This window comes from Stenella coeruleoalba (assembly GCF_951394435.1).
Source record: "Stenella coeruleoalba genome assembly, chromosome: 5".
Classification (NCBI taxonomy): Eukaryota; Metazoa; Chordata; class Mammalia; order Artiodactyla; family Delphinidae; genus Stenella; species Stenella coeruleoalba.
Window position 1 is genome coordinate 93,136,702 of NC_137150.1, and position 24,301 is coordinate 93,161,002.

Consider the following 24,301-nt stretch of genomic DNA (forward strand, 5'->3'; position numbering starts at 1 on the left):
AGTTATAGATACATTTAAAAACTGTGCTTGTATTGAGGCGCAACTATTTTCTTCCTACATATATATTTGTTTGATAAATACTTATACACTTGCACCAGGAGACAGAAGAATGTTGATATCAACATTATTTCTAATAGCAACACAACTAGGAACAACCCAAATGTAAAACAACAGGAGGATGGATTAAAGCAAATGTAGTATATGCAACAATGGGAGAGAATGAGACAGGGAATTCATGAGAATGAGACAGTGTAGTTCATGTTGTGAACTACCACATGTATTATATGTTTGCATTTCACCAACAAAATATTGAGCAAATAAAGCAAATCACAGAAGAATTAATTTAACATGGCATCATTATTTGAATTTCAATAATTTAAAAATTTAAATAATATAAATATTAGCATATGTAGCAAAACTATATTTAAAAACTAGGGAATGAGAAATATAAAATATAGTAGTTCTGTATTCAGAAATGTTAAACACAGTGAGAATGGGATATGATTTGCCACTACTTATTTGTCAAAATAAAAAATTTGGATAATTTCTCAAATTCCAGGTGTAGAGAAATAGCCTTATATGTTTGGAGAAAGTATGTAAGTTTTTTAGACACTTTTGCAAAAAGCATGATCTCTTTTATACAGCAATTGTATTGCTAAATCTACAGTCTATAGTTACATTCATCCAAAGCAATAAAGATGTATACATTACAATATTTATTATGATATTTAATAGAATATTAACTGGAAACATTTTTCAAAGTCAATTATTAGGATATAAGTTATGTTAGATGTATGGAATGGAATACTATGGAATCATTGGAAAGAATTAGGTAGATCTATATGTGTTCATATCAAGAGATAAACAACCTATAGTATAATTTTTTTGAAGTATGATATATATAATACTACTCAAATGCTTTTGATTTTTTTAAATTTATTGAGGGTACGCCTACTCTTCTTTTTATAGTTATTTTTAAGATTTTCTTATTTTTTTCAAGACATAAATAAGGAAAAACTTGTTCTAAACTTGTCATTTTGAAAGATAAAATCTAAGTATTATTTTAATATTTTGTTAAATGACATATTTTAAAGGGATGAGTAAATAAATTCAGTATGATAGCTTCTGACACAAAGGTTTCACATTGAAGGAATTCTCAAGAAGAATTGGCAACAAACTCCAACTCATATACAGAATGTATCTTACACTTAGATTTTAATGAAAAACAATTTGAAATAAATTATTCACCAATAAGATATGGTTAATTACTCATGGAATGTACGTGCAATGGAATATTATGCATCTAATAAAAATGTCAGATAGGTATTATATCCGCTATATATAAATAAATGAAAAAGTATGCAATACAACATATATCATATGATCTTAGTGAGGAGAATGCACAAAGAATTTTTAAAGGATTTGAAACAAACCACTGTAGAAAATTTTATTCTTTGGGTTTAAGAAATTGTATAGAAATCCTTATAGTTTGATTTATTTTTTACAATGAATATCTATTACTTCTATAGGCAGTAAATAATAAAGTTGTTTCTATTTACAAAAACAAATCTTCACAACTACATATGTAAATAATATTTTTAAATACTTTAAATAATTCTCAAATTCTAAATAAATATTGTAGTATATAGAGACTGTGAAAATGGAATTACAAAAAATAAAAGAATTTTTGTTCAAAATATTAAGTGCCTACTCTAAGTTTGGCCCCCTTGTTGGCACTGATATAGCAAGCAGCACATCGCAGGATGAAGGCTGGGGTTTTGGGGAAACAGAAGTCAGTATAGTCTGTGAAAACTGGTTTAGCCCCGGGAACCTGATCTGACCCAGTATAGAGAAGCTGTGAGCAAAAGTTAAAGTGGCCATTTTGATAGGAACTGTTTTAGACAAAAGGCATATTCAACATCACCTTAGGGCCCAGTTAAAAGGGTAACAGCACCAGGGAGAGGATTTTTCTCTAAATTGTTAGGAAGTAGTTTTGGCAACATAAGTTACCAGGACAGCCCATGGCAGAGGACTTTCTTTGCCTAGTTGACAGCTGCAGGATATAGCAATTATACTGCTAAATATGCTTCTAAATTAAACTGCTAAGTATAGCTTATAGATAGGCTCACAGAAGGGGCAAGTCACCTTCAAATAGTCTATTGAGAAACGTAAGACACCCAAGAGGGAAGCTGGACTTGTGGAAGAGCATGACAAAGGCTGCATGCCATTTCTGAGCACCTATAAGACATACTCTGTGACTTGGGAAAAACCTTTTAAAGGAGAATTTGCAGGAAACCAAAACTCTAGCATGAGCAAGTATGAGCAAAAGCCAGGAAAGCCACTTAGGATTAATCATTTAGCGCCACAGGGTGATGAGGCTGAGCCTTTGGATTGAATGTAAAAGAAAGCAAAGAGAATTTTTCCAGAGGAAAGTTTTTGGAAAAGATAAATCTTGAATTTTAGCAGGGTGGTGGGGTCCCAAAACTAGATGCATCTGCCTTTAGGCAACAATAATTCTGAAGACGTTGACTAGTCCTTTGTTTTTTTACTTCAGTTTTAGTTCTTAATGACGACTGACATTCTAAATCTCTGACATATATTGCTTCAGCTGTTTTTAAGTGACATAAAAGAGAAAAAGAAATTGAGGAGTACTGATGTTTTAAAATGTCTTTTTTTCCTAAATAACTCTTAGTGTTAATGAATAGTAGGCTTCCTTAACCAGTAAGTAGGGGAGTCAATTGCTTACTCTTAGAATGTGAATCAATACTTTCAAACATTGTGGGATGATGTGATAAACGACCACATGAAATACTTCTAAATTATACGTTAGTTTACAAACATCTCTCATCATAATAACATACTATTTTTAGGCCCTGATATATACACACTTGTCCAGTACATACTACCAAACAGTGAGACAGATATAGTGTCACCCCATAAGACTATGCTGTTCAGTATGGTAATCATATGTGGCTATTGAGCACTTAAAATGTGGCTAGTCCGATGTTAGATGTGCTGTTAGTATAAATTTGACACCGGGATTTGAAAAGGCAGTATCAAAAAATACATCATTAATGAATATTTTTATAATGAACATTTATTGAAATAATAATATTTTGGATAAATTGGGTTAAATAAAATACACTTTAAAATTAGTTTACCTGTTACTTTTTATTGTGACTACCAGATTATATAAAAATGTATTTATGGCTTGCATTTTATTTCTAATAGACAGTATTACTCTAAAAGACTAAAATCAAAAAAGAGGAAGAAAAATTTCTAGCCACATCAAGATAATTGTATCTCTAGTCTTAACTATGTTCCAAAAGTGGGTAACAAGAGATGCTGAGACATAGCAAGTTTAAGCAGTCATACAAACTTCTGGAACAGTATCCAGGTCTTTTTTTTGGTGCTTTGTCATCACTTTTGCTTGTTGTATCTTATATCAATGAATCTTTCAATGTCCTTGAAACAATTAAATCGATTTAGCTTACGCTTTCTTAAAAACAAATTATTTCTTCTCTTTGGTTTTGTATATGCAGAAAGAGACTCAAACAATTTCACAATGGTTGTTGTTAAGAAAGTTATTAGATGTTTTTTGAGTGAAATTATAATCCAAGTGCCTTTCATACCTTAATGATGGTGTCTTTAAATCTGAATTCCAAGGTGACCTGTTTCTTCCATCCTCTTTAGTGTTTATTCAACATGAGACAATTAGTGAATTCTAAGGGTTCATATCCCCTGTTTTCTTTGGAAATGGTTTTGCTGGTAATCAGTGTTAGGAGATTCACTGGCATGTTCTACTGTACAAATAATGTTGGCTGGGGAAGGATGCTGATTATTTAACATCAGTGTTTGACAGAAAGCTTGTGTTTATAGTGTGAAAATGTACAGGCTTAGAAAACTGCATATTCAGATGTTAGAAGGGGTTTTTAGGGAAGGGTCTTCTGCCAGATCAGCTTCTAAATGTTGGAACTGGCTTTCAGAGAGTTCACAATCTTTCGGGGTCTGTTGGCACATCCATCACAATGTGTCATATGATGAGGCATAAACTAAGGCTGCAGTTGGGACTGCATAGTTAGATGTTGTGTTGACGTGCCAGGAGGCATAGGCACCTTAGCTATTCCTGGTTGACAGCCCCATAGAATAAGATAAATGCCAAGATCTGTTAAAAAGATGGGACTGTGGTTGGCTTAGAAGAAACACAATTACATGTAACATAAAGTCCATCTTATAATCACGCTCCAACCTACCTTTCCAGGGCTAATTTCTCTTCCTACTATACTGTAAGCTCCACGAAGGAAGAGATTTTGTCTGTTTTCTTTACTTTTAACCACAGTTCTATAATGGAACCTGGAATATAATGTTCTCAATAAATTCCCGTTAAATGAAAATTATCTAACTAAGTCTCAGAACTGGCTTTCTCTTTATAGTATATGTTTCTCTGTGTATCAGCTTTAAGGAGCTGGCTACCTAAAGGGTATCCACATGACCTTCTAAAATCTTCTGGGATATCTAATAATTAAAGATGAATTAGTTATTTGTATTGTCATATTTTTTCTTAGAGTCACGCTAAGCTTTATATGGTGTATGATTTATTTTAAAAATGGCCAGTTACCTGATCTGTTTGCCTTTACCGGGTGAAATTCCTGTGTACAGTAGGAAACTCCTACCCACATACCTTACAGTTGAGCACAGAGAGTTGTTTAAAACAGGGAACCATGTCTGCATTTATGGAAGATAACCTTTTCTGGTCTTCAAGATAATGTTCTGAACTTCTAATGTGCAGGTTTTAATTTGTATTATAAGGCACAAGCTTAGGCTTTGAAAGGATTACTGAAAATAGAATTATGTAAGTTTTGTGGGTTTAGTTTAGTATTCCTATGACCATTGGAGGAATAATAAAGCAGGGAAATAGGAAGGTATTGCTCCAGGGAACCTGTTTATGAGTCTGGTAATTCTTTATTTTGTATTGTGCAAGGAGTGACGTCAATAAAACATGTGAAACAGTATTTGTTTCTGAAGTCAGAATTATTTTTAAGAATGAAATTTTAGGTAAGTGGTGGGGTATTTTTTTGACCCTAAATGCTAATAGGTGTGTTGAAGTACTTTCCTGAGTTATATAAGAATTCTCATTTTATTGAAATCAATTTGGCAAATGATTTCTAGCCCAACCATGAAGCAAGCACTGTGACGTACTTATTCAAAGAATAGCAAGCCATGGTTCCTGTCCTTAAATATCTCATTCTCAAGCAGGAAAGGCAAACACACGCACAAACACACATACACACACGAGGCAACAGAGGGAGTACTGACCTCTTTTGAGAACAAAAGGCTAAGGGAGCACTTCAGCTTCATTAGGTGGGCTCACAGACATGGCAAACTTTAAATTAGGCATTTGAAATATAAAGAGGGTTTAACCTCATTTAGGTAGTCTGGAGGTTGGTGGTGGGGTTACTGGCACAGAACATATAATGGAAGCAAAGGAACAGATAAGTAAAAAGGTGTGATGGGTCTAACCATGATACGGAAGTGCATAATTCTGGAAGGCATGTTCCCACTGTAGTTCATGTGAATGACTATGCCTTGCAAAACTCCAGGGGTATTGTTCACATAGTTTATACGAATGTATCCACTAGAATTGTGTAACACAGCAGCCCAGGGTTCTGTCAACAGCAAATAGTTTAGCCATTTGTGATTACTTGAGGAAGAATTATGGGAATTGAGTCTGTAAATATCTGTAGTATGAATTTTACAAGATATAGAGCTAAGGATTATTAATTTAAACAAATGAGGCTAATTAGATCATTAAGATGAAAAAATAGGTAATTATAAATTATTTTGAAAATTGTAATTGTAAAGCTAAAAATATCAATAGAATTTGAGTTTACTTACATTGTTTCTTCAGGATTTAGTCACCATCGAATCTGAATTAATATTTCAGCACTTAAAACAAAATAAGTCACAAATAAGCCTCAGTATATTTATAGAACACCCTGAGCATGGAGTTGTTATAAGATATTTAAAAAATGAAGGTTCGAGTGCCTATGTGAAATTATCAGGGAAATTAGAGGATAGAGAGTAGGGAGAAAACAAGGCACAGAGATTTTAGAACACTGTAATTTAAGATATATTAACAATAGTGCCTAAGACTTTTCAGGCAACCTTGATTCATTAGTTCAAATGTTTCTGTTTGTATTACAGCTCTTCCTCTACCCCCCCATACCCTTTTTCACTGAATTGGATATTCTTTAGCTGCCTTCTAATTACGGGATATGTGACATTCGTCTATTCAAGAGAAAATAGCAATTTTTTTAAGTAGCAAATATAATCTTTCTAGAAGTGGCAACCTGAGGCATTACTTGTGTGGTCAACGGCAAACCCTAAGTAGATAATTGCTGACTGGTTGCTTCTCAGATTGGTTGTATGTTTGGAGCACCGTGTGGATATTGGTCTGTTTGCTTTCAGATGAATCATTCTCCTAATGGACTATCAAGTATTTGGATAAATCTATCAGTAATGCAGACGATGGCTCCTGTACTTATTGAAGTGCCTTCAAACCAATTTGGTAAATTACACCCACTGTGAGAGTTAGATGGCATGTCATGAAAGATCAAGCTTTTTGGTAAAATGTCATTTCTTTGAAAGTCTTATATCCCCCTTTTAGAAATAAAGTCTTTTGAAAGAGAAAATATACCATTAATATGTATTTTATATGTTATCTTAAATTCCACACAGAAATGTACAGCATTTAGAAAGTTCAAGAACACATATGAGAGCTGGATAAAGAATTCTCTTTACTTGTAAGAAATTTTTTAAACACTACTTTTTTTTCTCACTATTCTTTTTATCCACCATAAACAGGCAAGTTTATACACAGCTATAGTAGAAGTAGAAGAATTTTTCCAGAGTGATAGCCTCTATTATCTGAACATTTGAAAAATAAAATCAAAATTATCATTTTTCTCTAGCTTTGAACTCTACTTATGGAGCATGCGTACTAAATTTAATACCAAAATCAAAATATGCTTGCACTTATTAAAGATTCTCCAAGTGTTTACTTGGCAAAAATAATAATAATAAATAAATAATTTATAAAAAATAAATTAAAAATAACTTTTTATTAACCACGGGGCACACAATTTTTAAAAAAACACTTTAAAAGTTTATGAGGTGGTGTATGTTTCTAATTAGAAAAGTAATATATGTTCAGGGAAGGAAATGTTGGAGAATGCAGAAAAAGGGTAGTACATTTAATATTCAACTTATTAAGGATTTTAATATAAGGTACAATTACTGTATTTAAACTTCAATGTGAAGCATAACTTTCAGTCCTTTATTCAGTCTGGTAGTAACTAAATGAAGCATGGAAAGAGATAATTGGCAAAATGCTCTCTCTTCTCAGCAGCTTTGCAAGATGCTTACAGACATCTCCATCTAGGAGAGGAGAGGATAGGGAATCTGTTTGGCTTTGTGAGAACTGTGTTAACCTTATCAATCTGCATTCTTATACCCATCATATTTTACATAAAGTCTTATTTTCTTTACTGTAAGTAAATTTTTAAATGTTTATTTTATTTTTTATTAAAGTATAGTTGATTTATTTACTTATTTTTTATTTGGCTGTGCCCCACGGCATGCGGGATCTTAGTTACCTGACCAGGGATCAAACCCAGGTCCCCTGCATTGGGAGCACAGAGCCTTAACCACTGGACTGCCAAGGAAGTCCTGACTGCAAGTAAATTTTAATGTAACTTTTGGTTTACTTTCATTTTTGCAATGAAAAGAACCCATAAATTCTATCTTATTATCTGAACAAAGGTAATTGGTAAGTTAGGTATCTTTAGATTTGAAAGATGTAATTGGGGACGTCCTTTTGAAAGAGTTTGATAGAATATTTAAAAATAGCCATGCACAGCATCTATTGTCTTTTTAAAGTCTTCAAGTAGAGAAAAATCCTGATGTCCAAGATAGCGTTAACCAGTTTCTCACTATCCAGCAAGGATTTTAGTCTGAAGATCTCAAATGGAGGCAGAGAATAGTCTGCCAAGGGGATTGATATGAAACAGGCTTTTCATACTGACTGGGAAAGGTGACTGCAGTAGCCACTATAACAACGGGAAAAAAACATCAGCCAACAGTATGGGCACTCTGACCTACTATCCTAAGTGTACACCTTGAGAGGCTTAAGGCAGATCTTGCTACTATTTTATAAACTTTATCCAGCTTAGTTATTTTAACAAAATGTATGGAGAGAGCTTACCTCAACAATTTAACCAAGTTAAAAGTTAGATTTAACTAAGTTAGAATGATTTTAACTAACTTAAACAAGTTAACTAAGTTTAACTAAGTTAAGAAGTCTAACTTGATAAACTTCTAGGCTGGTATCTTATTCCTACAGCTCTGCCCTAGGGATGTCGGCAACAATGCTGAATACTCATTCAGTAACTTATGAAAAAGATCATTTATTTAAAAAATATCTCTGAAACAATATGGTCTTTCAAAACAATGTTGTAAATATACTTTTTTTTTTTTTTTTGTGGTTCGCGGGCCTCTCACTGTTGTGGCCTCTCCCGTTGTGGAGCACAGGCTCCGGACACAAAGGCTCAGCGGTATAGCCAGACACAAAGGCTCAACGGCCATGGCTCATGGGCCCAGCCGCATGTGGGATCTTCCCGGATCAGGGCATGAACCCGTGTCCCCTGCATCGGCAGGCGGACGGACTCTCAACCATTGCGCCACCAGGGAAGCCCGTAAATATACATTTTTGATGCAGAAGGATCCCTAAGACATTATAATGAGGAGGTGAGAGCATAAACTCTGGAGTCAAGAATGTCAGTTCTTGTACCCTGGTTCTGCCACTTACTAGCTGTGTGACCTTGGGTGAGTTACTTAACATCTCAGCGCCAAATCTTAGAATGATATACTAAAAGTTTCTAATGGGAACATCTCGAGGGAATAGTACTGAGGAAATGGTTTTGATGGTGAGGGGGACTTTATGTATGCTTTTAATTCTTTATGTAGAAATTTACATTTTTATTATATGCTTGATTTATTTTTATATAAATAAGTACATTGGAAGTAAGACATACTTTTTTTTTATCCCACCACCACCCCACCCCCTCTTATCCCCCTTGTTTTGTCCATATGTTTATTCTCTACATCTGTGTCTCTATTTCTGCCTTGCAAATGGGTTCATCTGTACCATTTTTCTAGATTCCTCATATATGCATTAACATACAATATTTGTTTTTCTCTTTCTGACTTACTTCACTCTGTATGACACTCTCTAGGTCCATCCACGTCTCTACAAATGACCCAATTTCATTCCTTTTCATGGCTGAGTAATATTCCATTGTATATATGTCCCACGCCTTCTTTATCCATTCATCTGTCGATGGGCATTTAGGTTGCTTCCATGACCTGGCTATTGTAAATAGTGCTGCAATGAATATTGGGGTGCATGTGTCTTTTTGAATTATGGTTTTCTCTGGGTATATGCCCAGTAGTGGGATTGCTGGGTCGTATGGTAGTTCTATCTGTAGTTTTTTAAGGAACCTCCATACTGTTCTCCATAGTGGCTGTATCAATTTACATTCCCACCAACAGTACAAGAGGGTTCCCTTTTCTCCACACCCTCTCCAGCATTTGTTGTTTAAGACATACTTTTAAAAGTTCCTATTTATATAAGACACACTGAGATGTGTATCACCTTAAAACTGTGTGTGTATGTGTTATATACCTTGACGAGAGTAGGGTACATTTGTTTTTGCCCTTTTATTTATCTATATTTGAGAATCAAAAACTCTGGAAGGAGTTCTTTTTTCTGTTGAATAAAAGATATAGAGTCCAAGATTACAAATTGTTTAAATTCTATGCAGACTGATATTAGGGATAAATTTAAAACAATGTTTTTTTTCAGGTTTCAGTGCCTAGGGGTGAAAATTAAGAATCAGAACAAAAAACGCACAGTTTTATATCATACAGAATGGAAATAAAAATTTCTATAAGGACAAAACCAAGAACAAACAACAAAAACAAAGGCTGTAGTTGTCACTTAATTAAAAAGGGTGCATTTGCCCAGAGATTGTGTTCTGTGATCACTCAGCACTTATTTCAGGTCCTCTGTACCCTGGAGGTTTGTGCTACGATAACAGGCATGCAGCTGGCCAAAGCAACGGGCACAAGGAAACCAATGATGCATTTTCTAGTAGAGGTATTGTATTAGGTCTCTCCAGACTGATCTATCTAAATCTATCTCTCACCTATCAAGATAAAGATTTTAAGGAATTTTCTAGGAACAGTGTGTGTTATATGGGTATCCTTATAATCACATATCCAATTCATCCTAGGGAAGAATTAGGAACTACAATAGTCATATTTTCCTTGAGAATAATGTAAACTCAAAATACATGATTGTGGGCTTCCCTGGTGGCGCAGTGGTTGAGAGTCCGCCTGCCGATGCACAGGACACAGGTTCGTGCCCCGGTCTGGGAAGATCCCACATGCCGCGGAGCGGCTGGGCCCGTGAGCCATGGCCGCTGAGCCTGTGCGTCTGGAGCCTGTGCTCCACAACGGGAGAGGCCACAACAGTGAGAGGCCTGTGTACCGCAAAAACAAAAAATAAAAATCAAAAACCCACATGACTGTAATTTTGTAGGATGTCATACAGACAATTGAAAAACAATGAACAGGGATAATCAAGGCAAATATTTAAGGCAATTTACATTGTCTCCCTAGGTCTCCTCTTCCATCCATGTCCATCCTTCCCACCTGTTGAATTCCCATTTTATCCTCCAGTTCCACCTCCCAGCAGCATCAGCTTTTTCCCCAGACTTCTTTATCAAAAGTTGCCTTCAGAGACTTCATTTATATGAAAAGGGCAATTACAATAAAGACTTAGAGGGTTGCATCCCTCTATGGTATGAGAGATCAATCTTAAGCTAAAGGAATGAGTTTTGAAAATAACTCAGTGTTAAAAGAACTAAACAGTGTTGTTTCCCTGTGGTTTTGCTGGATTTCCTAGGAAAATATTTGTATTTTGTACCCATTTTGGTTCAACCAATGAGTACGACTTTGCGCCAGAAGTGAAACAGAATTGAAATAGCATTGTGAGGTAGAATTGTTTCAGTAAATCGATGTGGTTTTCCCCAATTTAGGATTTGGTTTTTATTCTTTTTAAATAGAATTTATAAATTATATAAAATATATTAAGCATAATATTGGTATATAATAAATTAGTTAATTTTAATTGTATTGTTTTCATCCTTCCTTCTTCTGTAAGGGAATTAGCTGATAGCAGTCCTTAATTTTGACTTTACAAAACTATCACCAAATTTTGTCACTGTCTAGAATTACTTCCAGTGACTATTTAGTGCATCTATACTGGCGCTCCAAGTCAGAATAATAGGATTTAGGTAGAATGCCAATGTACTCCTCAGTCTTTCAGTGTGACAGCAAAATCCCTGAGCAATTCCCATTGGTACCAGAATATGTGATCTTGCTATCCATTAGAATTTTCTATTTCCTAAATATTCAGTGCATTTCACACCACTATGTCTCTGCATGAATTATTTCTTCTTAAAATGATAGACTTCTCCTGGAGAAGACATCCTGCCTTAACCTAAATAATACCACTAGCAAGATTTCAAAAGACAACTCATTTTATTATTAAACAACCTAATGCTAAAACATAGTTTCCCTTAAGATGAAATATGCACCCCTCTCATAAATCTGTATGGATCCCTTCTGAAGAAACAAAATCCTTGTTTATTGATTATAGTTATGTATTCATATATCTACTTTTCTTCTTTTTTTTTTATTTTGGACTAAACCTCATTGTTTCTTGACCCCCTTATAATTCTAATTATTCTCCAAATGCACTTAACTTTTTAAAATCCATCTTAAAATTAAAGTAAAATGAAAATAAAACTTAAGGTTAGTGAATAAGACCGTTAAATTGTAACACTAGAGGCTACTATGGCATTGTGAAAAAATCTTGGTCTTTATAGTTATACAAACTTAGTTTATATCCCAGATTTGCAACTTACTGGCTCTGAGCAATTGACTTAAAGTCATCTGTAAAATGATGAGAGCGATATGTCAACTATAATGGTTATTATGAAAATAAAATGTAATAATCCATGTAAAGCCCTGGTACATAGGAAGTACTCAATTATCTTTATCAATTCCTCCATTTACTTGCTCCTTTACCAAGGAGAATTTACTTCTGTATTGTAAAATAACTATTCTCCTAAATGTTTTACATGCCATTGTGTTTTATTGAAACATATTAATTTTCTTAACTTTTTATATTGAAAAAATTTTAGATTTACAGAAGAGTTATAGTGCAGAGAGTTCTCATATGCCCCACATACACTTTTTCCAATGCTGACATCTTATATAACTATGGTACATTTATCAAAACTAAGAAATTAACATTCATATAACACTATTAACTAAACTACAGACTTTATTCATATGTCACCATTTTCCACTAAAATCTTTATCCTGTTCCAAGATTTAGTTCAGGACTCCATGATATATTCAGCATGTATTAATTTTTTAAAATTCAGATCTCAATCTCTCTTATGATATTCTAAAGAGCCAGTTTTTAACTGCTCTGGACCTATTTCAAGGTTTTATTTTTACTCTTATATTTTACTTTGGTTTATGTCCACCATTTATATATATATATATATATATATATATATATATATATATTTTTTTTTTTTTTTTTTTCTTTTTTTGGTGGTACGCAAGCCTCTCACTGTTGTGGCCTCTCCCGTTGCGGAGCACAGGCTCTGGACGCGCAGGCTCAGTGGCCATGGCTCACGGGCCCAGCCGCTCCGTGGCATGTGGGATCCTCCCGGACCGGGGCACGAACCCGTGTCCCCTGCGTCGGCAGGTGGACTCTCAACCACTGCGCCACCAGGGAAGCCCTATATGTTATTTTTAATCTTGATTCTATCACATGTGGCATTAGCTAAGCAGCTTGACATTGTGTCATCATGTTGTTTTTTTTAATTGTTTTTTATGTCTTTGCTCAAATCATTGATAAAAAGTTTGAATATGATGGGACCCAAAAATGACGCTGTAAAACATCTCTTGTGAACAAACTGAGCCACTGAACTATCTCAAACTAATCAGCTTCAGCACAGAAAAACAAATAAACAAAATGAAAAGGCAACCTATGGAATGGGAGAAAATATTTGCAAGTCATATATCCAATAAGTTGTTAATACCCAAAATATACAAGAAACTCATACAACTCAATAGACAAAAAAACCCCAATAAAAACAACAAAAAAATCTACAAACCCAAATTGACCAATTAAATAATGGCAAAGATCTTAAACATTTTACCAAAGAAAACATACAAATGGCTGACAGGTACATGAAAATGTGCTCAACATCATTAATCATCGGGGAATGGAAATTAAAACCACAATGAGACATCTCTTTACCCTTGTTAGGATGTCTGTTATAAAAAAGGCTAGAGATAACAAATGCTGGTGAGGATGTGGGGAAAAGAGAAACTTTGTGCACTATTGGTGGAAATCTAAATTGGAGCAGCCACTATGAAAAACAGCAGGAGGTTCCTCAAAAAGTTACAAACAGTACTACCGTCTGATCCAGCAATTCCACTTCTAAGTATGTATCCAAAGGAAACTAATCATTGTCTCAAGGAGATACCTGTACTCCCATATTCATAATAGCATTTTTCACAGTAGCTGAAGTATGGAAACCACCTGAGTGTCCATTGACAGATGAATGGATCAAGAAAATGTTGGGAGAAATGTTAGAATGTCAAGCAAATTGAGGCTATTAGGATGATAATTTTGAATGTCAAATCTGATCATCTCAAAGAGTTGACATTTTTTATCCAAGATTAGAGACAGATCAAGGGACCTAGGGGCAGTAATCATCTTCTTAAGTTTTCTCCAGCCATAGATAGACATTCTAACCAACACTGCTTTATAGACAAGGGTCTCCAAGTCTGCATACTATTCAACTGATATTCTTTATAATAAGATATTCTTTATAATGTAATCTGATATGGTTAGATGAAAATCTTCACACCTATTCAGATTTAGCAAACTTCATTGATTTCTCAGCAGAGTCTGCATTTCTTTAGCTTTAGGCAACAATTCTATATTCATTTTAATGGCATCCCATTGAATCTTGACTATCTCTCATATTTTTTCTTCCTCTGAAATCACAACTCTAAAGTTCTGCTAATCACAACTCTAAAGTTCTGCTAGTGAAACTTTCATAAACATATAAACTATTCTAGAATTTTCTCAGAATCTACCTGTCATTTCTGGCTTCTATTCCTGCCTTCATTTTGAAAGCATTTAACCATCATTAGTCTTATGGCATATTTTCCTTTTATTATGAGTTTGTTAGGATTACTGACAGGTGTTCTGAAATTACATCTATGAATTCATTTGATATTGTAAGATAAATTTTCTGAGTTTAGTGTCCTAATCTTATTTAGACAATTACATGTGTTCTCATCCTTTCCTCACCCAACTTTTACCTCTAATTTTTAACTCTCTCTAATTCTTAGGGTTTAAATGTTATATGATAAATATAAGTTAAACCAACAAAAAAACAAATAATGCAAAAGGACTTTTGTTACTAAACAAACAAAAAAAATCCCTAAACATATTGCAAGCTATAAGTATATGTTATTTAAGCTCAAGAAAGGACATCATGTTGTTATTCATATGAAACCTTTAGGTATCCTGCCATAATGACATGGAAATATTAATCTGTCCCAGAAAGCAATTTTCTTTTCTTATGAACAAGAGTAATTTGTGACCCATTAGTAAAGAAGGGGAAATTATTTTAATGATAGTAATCATGAAACAAATTTTACTGCTAGTGTACTTACAAATAGTCAATATTCTGGTCTACAAAAAAGTTTCATCATGATTATATGCAAAGCACAACATCTCTATGCTTGCCATGGAGAGTGCAAGTATAACAGATGATAGCATACAATTCCTAAAATATATTATTTATAGTAAATTAGTAAAAGAAGAATGAGTTATTATACATATTGTTACTCAAACTAGGTTTAACATATGTATATATGTTTTATCACCAAATAGAAACATGGTTTTAGTCATAATTAATAGCCTAAGTATGTTAAGATATTTTTACCAAATTAACATTACTAAATAAAGCAGATTTTCATAAACTGTGTATGTGCATACTGTGAGAATTGCAAATGACACCATTTTTGAGAACTTAATTTGGCACTTATATTAGGAAAAAATACACTTGAAACACCTAATGTTTGGCACCCTATGGTGAACTTTTGCTGAGATCTGATAATGCTGGGCACCAGCAGCCTCTTGGAGTGGGAGCACATCACAGTTTCACACAGCACTCCAAGCCTCCAGGCCTCTGAAGGCCTGTTTCTTTGGTTCAGCATTTCTGCACTAGGATGGCCCAAGAACATGAAGTTGAGGATACCCTTCAATCACTGGGTCCTCTGCTTTATTATTTTGCAAACACAATAGCTCTTTGCTCCTTCAGTGTTATCTTCTACATTATATTTATATCTAAATGTCTTCCATTTCTTGAAGCTCTGGGAAAGAGAAAGTGATTCAGGTACTATATCTTTTTACAGATATCTTTCTGATAAATACCAATGTGATTGGCAAAAACAAATGTGAAGTATAAATGTATTTGCCTTTCGCAGTTTTCAATTTTAAATTGAAGTATCAATATTTAATTTTCTTACAAGTTTTCTGGTGTGTTGTATTAAGTACAGTTCTAATTTTATTTTATTTTTTAAAGTTTTCTCAACATTTTATTAAGTGCATATTTCATAATACACATTTGAAAACTGCCATTTTAAGCACAGAGTCTACTGAAGTGTATACATCATTTTAAGAGAAATAACTGACTTTCATATTAAAAATAATTCTCTCTTTTGGATGGATTATGGAGAATTTTTCTCATCTTTATATTTTCCTCATTGAACTTATTTTTATAATTAATGAGTAGCCCATTGTCTTTAGAAGTGGATTTATACTGTAACATTTAATTTTTAATGTAGGATCTCATTCTTATAAGATTTGTGCTGAGGTAAATCTAATCAGGCAGAAGTAAGAACATATAAACAAAAGTCCTTTATCAGGACCAAATTACTATAAGATAACTCTATCCTAAAATTCGACAGTCTAAAACTATAGATGTTCAAAAGGAGCAATATAATAGAATCAGTCACTTTAATACTTCTTGCCATATATGAAATACATTTCAAATTTCAATATTCTTGTCAGATATAAATAAATTAAAATTTTTTATAACATAAGCCAATAAGAAAAATAACATACTACTTTAAAATACACATAATTTTTCAGAAATCCTTTTGAGTTAAATATTAAACTTAATATATTTTTGAAAAATGTGTGTGAAAACAGCTAATTAGATAATTATAGAATTTTTAAACTTTTTTTAAGCTTTGAATGTATAGAATTTTGATGAAACCATCGATAGAAAACCATCTTAGACTGTTTTAAATTGATTAAAAAAATAATGATACAGGACTACCTCATTTCTCAAATACATATTGATGTTATATTAAGTGTTTGAAAATAGTTTGATTTCCTCAATAATCTAAGCCAGAAAATGTGCTGTATCAACGTTTTTTAAATGTCCAGGCAATATTTTCAGCTAGCAAATATATCTCACTCCCCAACTCCCACCCCAAGAATAGACAGTTATACTGACATTACAAGGTCTTAATTCAGTGAGTTAGAATTAATAATGTTCCGCTGTATCTTGTAATTGGTGGAAATCTGTTTACTTCTACTCTGCACTCCCTTTGTGCTTAAATGTTCTGTTGACTTCACGATGAACTTCAAGGTCAACTTCAGAGGTTCAGTGAGAGGTTTATTCATTTTGGCAGAAAAAAGGGCTGACTCTATACATAGCTAACTTTTAAACTACATTCCTGTACCTTGCAAAACTACCAACATTTTCTCCACAACTGGCTATTTTCCATTTTTGATACGATGAGAGCCAAAACAAGAGTTAGTTAAGAAACCAGAATTCTTTTCAGCTCTGGAAATTTAAAAAAAACCTCTAGGAGAAAATTTTGGTTGTATGCTCACTGTATTGATTCTCCAACCTAATTTCATTTTAAGGTAGAAATTGGATTATCTTTGCTTTTTCTTCCTTTGAAAGCTGTTGAACTCACTATAAATACAAAAATCTATTTAATTTACCTATACTACTCAAGTAAGTGATCTTTCTATTGGTATTTGAGGAAGGAAGACCAAGTGTAATTCCCAGTGTCATATATACACAGAGCTCTATATCACTTTGGGATGCCAATTTCAAGACTTGAGGCACAGTATGCTTGCACTCATCCTTGGCCTCTACTTATTAGACAAGTTAAGTGCAGCCCAAATTTGAAAGCCTGGGTATAAACTATTGTCTTTCCATTTTATTTATGGACACGTTTAGTAAAACATGAACTTTTCCCCTGAATGTTTGAAATATGGTAGTTTTAACATACCTTGTGTCTACTACCTTCTTCTTCTTATGCATATTCTCATGAAACATTACCATCTGACAACTTTAGGGGGAAATTTGTAAATCCCAGTAAACAATTGTGTAATCCAGTTAATAAAGCCAAAATATTCATATTAAATTAGGAAACTTAGTTTTCTTATATTTGGATATTTTAAGGAATGGAGAGAACAATATTGTCCTCAATCTCTGATTACTATTTCTAGAACCTAGTATAGAATTCTGAACTCTAGGCCCATTAACATGTGAAGTATTCTATGAGGGTATTGCTGTGAAAATTAAATGTAGCTGATCATTGTAATGCTTTTAAATGCTCTGCCATTCTTAATCCACATCAATCAATTGCAATCATTAATCATGTTGAATGCAGTGGTTTGGGTGAACACTTAATATTGATTCTAGCTTAAATTTCACTGCAATTATAACTTAATGGTAAGTAGTATGTGTAATATTTAAATATAATCTAGTTTAAAGTGTCAATTAAGTGACAGCAGCAAGAAAGGACAAGTCCTGTGACCCAGACAGAAATTATAAGTAATTTTTTTCTTAAATGGAGAAGGAAAGAAGCCAATGGATCAAAAGATCAAGAGGAAGGGGATGTTTGATGGTACATGTTAAGTACAGTGTTTAGCTATGCTAACACTAGCATATTTACAGAGGTGCTCTAAGACACAAATGGAAAAACAAGTGCACCAACAAACAGAACAGGAGTCATTCAGGTGTTAGAAGATGACAGATTTCAAAGGCCTGGGCATTTTCTGCTAAAATTCAAGATTGCCTTCCTAAATGGAAAGTCCAGACACTTATTTATTAAAAAATCCTACATTTAAAAAAGAAAACTGGTCACAATTTATCTCCTGCTCCAAATATATTACTCAGGTTTCCCTGAGACAACCAGTCAACCAGCTTTGTTCAAGTCCCTTAATTACACTGATTCTAACTTTCCTCATCTGAAAATAAATGTTTTAACCAAATAATTCATAAGGCTTAAGGCATAGTTTCAGCAGTTTGAGTTGATAATATACATACATATAGACTCATTTGAAGGGATACTCTAAGGAGTGATGCTCAGAATGTGGCTCCCTGACCAGCGGAACTGGCATCACCTGGGAACTTGTTAGCAATGCAGATTATCAGGCCACACCTCCTACATGCCAAATTGGACAGGTGATTCTGACACAGGCTGAAGTTTGAGAAGTATTGCTTTCAGGCATGGTATGCTTCTATGTTAGTTAGGAACAGGAGGAATCAAATGCAAAATGGTTAACTTCTCTCTCCAAAATCCCACCAAATTGACAATATTTAAGAGAAAAATAACAAACAGAACAAGTAACTAAATCCTCAGCAATATCAACATTCTGGGAAGTTATCAACTGACTATATCTGTGAGCAATTTCTTGGAAAAAAATATAGATAAAATCAAAATGATGCCAAAATCCAATGGATTTGAGGAATTATTTACCAAGTATAATTAAAATAGTAAACTTTAAAACAAGTTAGTTGTTTTTTCTGAAGAACTGAAAAATCTAAACAACAAGATTCTTGTGTTGGGACCAGGGATAATAAAAGTGCTGATGGGAAGTTGATCCAATTATTATTTAAAGGCTGAGGAAGAGCTGATCAGTCCCATTTTCAGATGAAGAGCCATAGAAAGAGCTGTGAAATAGTTTTGACATTGGAAATGGTCAGAGATCCAGAGACTTCTGAATGTGCTCCAAGTAATATTAAGCATTATGGAAAGAAGAAAATATATTCCCAAGTGGGAAAACATACTGCCAACCTGAATTGAATGTGTAATCCCTTCTATCTCCAACCACACACTTATGCATAAATTCATCAAAGCCACCATTGTCATGCATTAATCAGATGCGACATGTACATACAGAAGAAGTGACAGGTGCATAGGCTACTAATACCACTACTACCAGCTATATATATACACATACTCAAATCCTAAGTATTTTAAGAAATCTAACTGCATAAGAAAAGGCAAAAAAAGGAAAAATAAAAAGTAAACACACCCACATACATACAAACCAATACTAGGATGACTAAACTCCGATGGAGAAAGGTAATACAGGGGCAAAATTTATCAGACTTCATCTAATAAAGCTACAGAAATAAAAATATATAAATAATATATTAAAAGAAAATTATATGCTTAAAGAAGAAATTAATAAATTACATATCAAAACTCTAGATTTGAGCAATAAAACAAATACCTCATCCTTTGCAAATATCTACAAGGACAATATAGTCTTGAAGGCTGAAGATATTAAAAGAATTAAGGAAGCATGACTAGAACCTGATGAGAGTCAGAAAATAAATATAAATAAGAGGACATTAATTTATAAAAGAACTATAATCAAATTATATCAATAATTTTGAGAGTCCAGCTGAAACGATTAATTTTCTAAGAAGGATTATGTAACTTGCTAAAGTCACACAGTTTAGTGATGGATTCAGTTTGGTCTGAATATAAAGTTTTTCCTATCAATGTCTACCACACCATCCCTATCCTTTTTCTGGTACTGTTAGAGATGATTTTGATCAGGCATCCATCTTATTTCACAAGGCCAAATATTTCAGGGCAAGCAGGCTACCTTAATAACCATAGAGGGAGAATCACATGGGTTTAATCCATTTTTAGTACCATGTATTAAACCAACCATCCTTTTCCCTCTAACTTGAAATAGCAGCTTTGTAATTTTTTACTATCTCACATATATGCAGATCTATTTCTGAAATCTCTTATTTTATTATTTTATTGATCAATTTGGATATTCCCTGTATTAATACAATATTCTTTAGAAAACAGAACTTTTTTACTAAGTTTTAGTATGTGGTAATAAAACTCCCAGCTTACTTTTCTCATTTTATACTAATCATTTTAAAGAAGTAATAACTTTGACCTCAGTAAATATATTTTCATAATTTGCCTTTAAAATCCCTGAAATAGGGCTTCCCTGGTGGCGCAGCGGTTGAGAGTCCACCTGCCAATGCAGGGGACATGGGTTCATGCCCCAGTCCGGGAAGATCCCACACGCCGCGGAGCGGCTGGGCCTGTGAACCATGGCTGCTGAGCCTGAGCGTCCGGAGCCTGTGCTTCGCAACGGGAGAGGCCACAACAGTGAGTGGCCCGCGTACTGGGAAAAAAAAAAAATCCCTGAAATAACTATTCATTTGAAGATTCTTGAAACTTGTAATTCTACCAATTTTTGCTTTATATAATGTTTCTTTTACCATTTACCTACCTATATTCCTATTATTCCAAACAATTTTAGAACAAAGGAAAATGAAGTTGTTTTAAATAACATGGAGGGTTGTCAAAAGTTGAATTATTTCCTTATTTTAATATTATTTTTGTTTGCATTCATCATGTTTAAAAAATTATTTTGATAATTCCCTGTGTGTGCTAGAATGTTCATGTTTCCTTATCTTTATTATTTATTCCTCAGTGTATTTAGAATATAATATTTCTCCCATTTTAGATGAAGTAAAAAAATACATTAAACACCTCATAAAGTCAATATCAAAAAAAAACCCCAAAACCCAATCATAAATGTGCAGAAGACTTGAATAGATATTTCTCCAAAGAAGATATGCAGCTGGCCAACAGGCACATGAAAAGATGCTCAACATCTCTAATTATTAGAGAAATACTTATCAAAACCACAATGAGATACCATCTCACACCTGTCAGAGTGACTATCATCAAAAACTCTACAAGTAACAAGTGTTGGTGAGGATGTGGAGAAAAGGGAACCCTCATGCACTGTTGGTAGGAATGTAAATTGGTGAAACCACAATGGAAGTAGGGAGGGAGGTTCCTCAAAAAACTAAAAATAGAAAAACCATATGACCCAGCAATTCCACTCCTGGGTATATATCTGGAAAAAAATGAAAACACTAATTTGAAAAGATGAATGCATCTCAATGTTCATCCAGGACTATTTATAATAGCTAAAATATGGAAGCAACCAAAGTGTCCATCAACAGAGAAATGGATAAAGAATATGTGGATATATATGGAGACATATGCACACACACACACACACACACACACACACACACAATGGAATATTACTCAACCATAAAAAAATGAAATTCTGCCATTTGCAGCAACATGGATGGACCCAGAGAATATTATGCTTAGTAAAATAAGTAAGACAAAAACAAATACTGTATGATATCACTTATATGTGTAATCTAAAAAAAACAATACAAATTAATGTATATGCAAAACAGACTCATAGATATAGAAAACAAACCAGCAGTTACCAGTGAAGAGAGGGAAGGGAGGAGGGGCATGTTAGGGGTAGGGGGTTAAGAGATACAAACTATTATGTATAAAATAGACAAGCAACAAGGATATACTGTATGGCACAGGGAATTATAGCCATTATCTTATAATAATGTAACAGGGAAGAACAAAATCTGACTCCATGCTGGATCTGTTTCTTTTACGTTAACTTTTTCTCTCCATTGTTTTTTTGTTACTATAATCACTAAAAGGATGTTGTCTATAGCTATTGGCATACATAATGGCCTCCCTCGGGGAACCCTGCCCCTCTGCCTAAATGTTAAACTAAAGGGCCTTTGTTCAGCTCACAGGGAAACATTCTGACCCTGCCCACCTGTGAATGGCTGCAAGCAAGAAGAAATTAACACATCCCTTCCCAGAGGCTGGCCAAATCAGGAGATGCTTTGCAAGACTTATGGCCTTTTCACTTTACTTCTTCACCTCTGACCCCCTCTCTGTTCTATAAAAGAAACTAGCATCCAGACCCTAGTAGATGGTACTCTAGGACATTAGTCTACCATGTTCTCAGACGTCTGACTTTCTGAATAAAGTCACTATTCCTTGCCTCAACACCATGTCTCCCAATTTATTGGTCTGTCATGCAGCGAGCAGAGCAAGCTTGGACTCAGTAACAATAACTTTTAATGGATTATAAACTGTAAAAATACTGAATCACTATACTGTACAAATGAAACTAATATAATATTGTAAATCAACTATACTTCAATAAAAAAAACACATGAAGACATGCTAGTCTTCTGAGAATCATTCCACTTAAAATTTTCAGTACCTTGAATTTGTAAAGCTATTTCTAAAATACTAAGATGTAAAGATATCTTTTAAAATGTGTAGAAGCTTAGTCTATTAGAAAAAATATGCAATTTAGATGAGATGGTTAATACCTCTAGAGACCAATAGTCCATTCCAGACTGTATACCACTCTGCCTTTGTGCAGACTTTGGGGAGAGTCTAGAGAGCAGGGAGCAGAGCCTCTGGGTGGTTTGTCCCTGTCAAGACCATTAGACATAGACTGGAGATCAGAAACAGGACTTCAGTTAAGCAAGAAAATGACTGGCAAAAAAAACGAAGGACCTCAGCTGCAGAGAAATTTGGGAGCTAGGTGAATTTCTAAAACAAGAACTCAGAACAAGAACAAGAATGATAGGCCATTTGAATAACTCAGGATACATAAAAACTGGGGAAAAACCTGTTTGGAAACGCAATCATTAAGAGCCTCAGCAGAGTTGACTTGTATCTTTGAGTATAATGCGGAAGTCCCAAGACTAATTTAATTAACTCCCAGTGATTCTAAGCCCTCCTGGTTGTGCATGTGTTAGCAGTAGTGTGGGAATAAAGGGAATTGATGGTAAAGCAGACAAATGGAATTGAATATACTCATTCTGATTTAACATTCATTAAGTTGGCTTGAAAACTGGGTCAAAGCAGATTTTGCAAATTAAGAGATCAATAGCTCAATTATAGCAGAGCTGGAGAAGGCAGATCTAAAGAAGTTAGGTAGTGAAGAACAAGGAGAGGCTGAATGGCACCGTTATACTTTGCGTCTTCAGTAAACTGGCTATTTTGCTCACTGCTTCCTGTTCAAATGAAGGGATTCATCATGAAGTTGATCTGACTCTAGTGTAAATGTATTAAAATATTGATTCATTTAATTCATTTTTTCTCCAATATAAATATCTATGGTTAAGCTGTCTTATACTTAGTTTACTAGGCTGACTGATTTTAAATTTTTCATTTAAAAAAAACACAAAACTTTAAATGCCAAAGTATATTTCTAGGAGTAGAAAATCCCATTGACTTTGAATAAATTTGGATCAAGTAGGTGAGGAAAAGACAATGCTCAAATATACAAAGTAACTGCTTCAACAAGAACAAAAAGGATTATACAGATTTAGCCTCAGTGCTTGAATCTTTCCAATTCAATCACGTTAGAATAGTTATGTACAATGCAGCCTACATGAAAGTGGTCTAACTGTGAATATAATGTTGTGTTCTTAATTCTTTGTTAATCTACTTCATTTTCTCCTGCGACACAATACCCCGTGCTCACAAATTTGCACTTGAATCAGAAAGAACAACGTAAATTCCAGAACAGCATGTCTTCTTTCACATTTTGATATTATATTATCCAGTTCTTTGATGGGGCAGCATGGAGGGGGGAGCAGACTCAGTGGGGAAATTTAAAATATGTGACAGCACTTTTTAATACAAAGGTTCCCTGAATCCAGGCAAATTGGGACTTGCAGTTATCAACATCAGCTCACTGTTGGATGGATCTGCTGAGATGCTCTGGGTGGTCTTTATGAACTTCCTAGTGGGCAGCTTGTTAGGCTAAAGGCAGAGAAATAGCACTTAAAGGATTTTGAAATTATCAGGAAGATAAAAAGATATGAGAGAACACCAGCCAAGAGCAGTACTGTGGTTT